Raw genomic sequence first — 4,587 nt, 5'->3', positions numbered from 1 at the left:
TTGTCTTTCCATTTTCTTTAAATTCCCCAATTCTCTTTTTTCGCTTTCTCTCTTTTTCTTTATTTTCTCCTCTTTACTTGTCTCTTACCTTCTGTCCATATCTATACATTTCCTTTATTCTATTTTTTTTTGTTCTATATACTTATACTGTTTCTTCATATTATTATCATTGTTCTATAATTTTTGTTGTATAATTATCATTATAATCAGAGCTTTGCCATATTGTTAACTCTCTTGCTCTTATATCTGTTATATCATTTATGTTGGTGTTCTTTCATTATTCTTATTTTTTTACCGAAAAAAGAATTGTAACACAAATCAACTTTAAGAACCATCATAGCATTATCTTTATAAATTCCGCTATGTCACATTCTTCAATCACACAATTTCCCCTTTAAACAAATTCTAAGGAAAAAAATAGAGTAAAATAAAAAGGCTTCTTTAAAAAAAATTGCCGCCACCTTTCCAAGCCTTACCGTGGGCACTTATCACCATAAGATCCGCTGCGTCAAACCTAATTAAGGTCCCTTCTACATGCAAGACAAGGTGTGCCCGATGGATTAGAATCTGCCGCTTGATCTTGGCTGCGTGGGAGTTTTCGGTTCATGGCCTTTGGTGATAGGCTTGGGGCAAAAATGTCTGGATTATATATATATATATATATTAGATATATGTTATATATATTTATTATATATATGTATTATATATATTATTATTATTACTATTATTATCATTACTGTTATGATAATTATTGTTATTGTCCTTATTATTATCATTATGTTATTATTACTAAAACTGTTATTATCACCATTATCCTGATCTATATTATTATCATTACTGTGATTAATGCTAAAATAATATTTTAGCATCAAGGTCTACACACGTTTCATTTCATAATGTCAATATCAAATTTTCTGCTTCGTTTATAAGATCAAAAAGATCACGAAAACAAAAAATCTCAAATTGTTTTCCACTCCGTCTAGAAGAAAACGAACTAAGTACCTCCTATTTTTCACATTAAGCCTCATTAACAGCATCAGCCGAGGCACTTAAGTACCCATTTCATTGTCTGCCAATCCATTTACCTCTCCTTCCCTCTTCCCCTCTTCCTCCCTGACCCCTTTCCCCTCATCCCTCTCCCTTCTCTCCCTCACTACTCTCCCTCTAGCCCTCCCCTTCCCTCTCTCCCTTTCCCCTCTCCTCGCCCCCACGCCCCCTCACCCCGGTCACTTATCTCATTAGCTTTGATGAGACTGTTTAAGTAACAGTTCAAGGACCGGTAGTTAATGGACACCTCTTGTTAGCTTCCCCAGCGAGACTATGGCGGGGCAATTTCCTAGAATTAACCTTTTGAAATGTCATTTTCCACTCTGTCAATAAAGTCCAAGGAAGAGATAATAGATGTTCGATGTTCAGCGTAGAAAACGGGGTTAGTTTTGGTGTTTACAGAGGCCGTTTTCTACATCGTACTCATTTTCACTTAACGCGCAGTACGTAGCCATTCCCGTGAATCAAGGTTTATTTCACTCGCCGTCTGTTTGTTTCTCTTCTCAAATACATTTTCCTTTCAGATAATGGGCGAGTGATTTGGATAAGATTTAAAACTACACTAGAAGTCACTTAGCTTCTTTATAAATATTTTAACCTAGCGCCCTCTAAGTCTCTTGTATGGTCTTTTTAGATTTTATATGATTTCATTTAGTGCCCCATGATAAATCGGGTATTCTTTATCCGATACGGTGAGCACATTTGATCAGATATATAAGATAATAAAAATGGTAATAATAATAATGATAATAATAATAATAATAATAATAATAATAATGATAATGATACTAATAATGATAATAATAATGATAATAATAATGATAATAATAATGATAATAATAATGATAATAATAATGATAACAATAATGATAATAATAATGATAATGATAATAATAATGACAGACAGACAGATAAATAAAAACACACACGCACGCATGCAAACACACGCACACACACACACACACACACACACACACAAACAAACACACACACACGCACTATATTCGTCATATCCACACTATTTGGTGAACACAATATCCTTCAATATATTACCGATCTCTTTTTCTTCGCACAGCCATAGATAACCTAGAAACACGGAAAATAGCAAGACGTTAGCTTTTCCGAGAAACCGATATTTCTACTTTTTTGTCCACATTTGAAAAATATTTGGGTTTGTCACTCGATTCCGCGATGTGCAGACGACACAGGCTGTATGAATATGTAAATACTGTGGTATTCAACTGTCGACGAAAACGATGTCTACTGCTTTTGGTGTGTGTGTGTGTGTGTGTGTGTGTGTGTGTGTGTGTGTGTGTGTGTGTGTGTGTGTGTGTGTGTGTGTGTGTGTGTATGTGTGTAGTCTGTATGTATATGTGTGCGCGTATACGTATGTATTTACGTATGCATGTATGTGCGTGTATGTGTGAACGTACAATATCTCCCCTTTCTCCGTAGGCCAGACGCGCACCTGACACGAGCCGCAGCGTCGGCCGGAGCAGGGAGCGCCGGGGAACACCACCGGCGCAGGCCCGGGGGAAGGGCGGCCGCGGGAGGCACACGATGCCGGCGACAGCGTCCGGGCGAGGGGAGATTACGTGAGGGAATAATAACCATGAAAAGAAAAGCCTGACGGTCGCCAAAAGGACGTACCCGCGAGGGGAGACAAGGCCGGCGTCGAGGGGAGGGCAGGACGCATACAAGGGGAGACAAGGGCTAATACAGAGGGTGACATAAGTTCCGGCCGTGAAGGAGCATAGGTCCTAACGAGGGGAGACACTGATTTCATGCGAGGGGAAAATTCAACATGCACGCCGAGGGGAGAGGGTCGAGCGCGCAAAAAGTTCGCGAAATGAGGGTGAATTGTCCGCGTAGAACAGCAAGCAGCAAGACTTGTGAGTGGGTGAGGTGTGAGGAGGACGACTGTAGCTGTATTTCTGAGGGGAGAATTTTCCTGATGAGTTGCGGTAAATGGATTAGTCTACCTTCCCTTCCCTCGCCTGGTTTTCGTTGCCGCGGGTTTAAGTAGTGGTGATGGTGGTGATAATTCATGTTGCTAATGAGGATAAGGGTGATTGTGATGATGATAAAGGTTATGATAGTGGTGATGATGCTGAAGAAGATGAAGATGAAGATGATGATGGTGGTGATGATGATGATGAAGGTGATTGTGGTGAGGATGATAATGAAGATGATGATGGTGATGAAGCTGAAGGTGATGATGATGGTGATGAAGATGATCATGGTGATGGCGATGACAATGATCATGGTAATAATGGTAATAACAATGATAGTTGCTGATGTAGTAGCAGTATTAGAAAAAGTAGTAATGATAATGAAAATGATCATAATAATGATATAATGATGCTATTAATGATATAATAATGATAATAATGATATAATGATGCTAGTATTAATGATGATAATAATAATGATAATAATGATATAATGATGCTAGTATTAATGATGATAATAATAATGATAATAATGATAATAATAATAATAATAATAATAATAATAACAATAATAATAATTATGAGAATAATAGGAATGATAATGATAATAATGATGATAATCTTAAGAATGATATTAATAATAATAAGGATGATAGTAATAGTAATAGTAATAATAATGATAATAATAATAATAACAATAATAGTATTTATAATAATAATAGTGATAATGGTAATGATAATATTCATAATAATGGCGGTAACAATAATAATAATAAAAATTTATGATAATGATGATAAAAGCAGCAATAATAATAGTAATGATAAAATTTATGATAATTACAATAATAATGATAATAATAGTTACTGTTGTTGTAGTACTAGTAATAGTATTGATAGTAGTAATAATGATAATATTTACGATGAATATGAGAGTGAATTGTCTGCGCATGATAATGAGGATAATAGAAATAATGATAATGATAAAGATAATCAATAATAATATTAGTAATAATAATCTATGATGGTGATGATAACAACAACAACAACAACCAAACAAAAATAATAATAATAATAATAATAATAATAATAATAATAATGATAATGATAATGATAATGATAATGATAATGATATTGATAATGATAATGATGATGATAATGATAATAATGATAATAATGATAATAATGATAATAATGATAATAATGATAATAATGATAATAATAATAATAATAATAATGATACTAAAAATTATAACAATGATAATAATAACAATAATAATGCGAATAACAATAATACTAATGATAAAAAATATAATGATAGTGATAATGATAATAATAATGATACTAATCCTAATGCAAATACTAACAATAAAAAAAACAATGACGATGATACTACTACTACTAAAAATAACAATAATAACATCAACAATAACAACAACAGCAACAACAACAACAATAATAATGATGATGATAAAGATAATAATATTAATGATAATGATAAATGATAATGATAATAGTAATGATAATAACAATAACAATAGAAATAGTGATGATAATGATAATAATGATAATTATGATAATAATGTTGCTA

Source organism: Penaeus chinensis, chromosome 12 (assembly GCF_019202785.1).
Source record: "Penaeus chinensis breed Huanghai No. 1 chromosome 12, ASM1920278v2, whole genome shotgun sequence".
Lineage (NCBI taxonomy): Eukaryota > Metazoa > Arthropoda > Malacostraca > Decapoda > Penaeidae > Penaeus > Penaeus chinensis.
The sequence above is the reverse complement of the archived record's forward strand: the minus strand, read 5'-3'. Positions refer to the sequence as shown.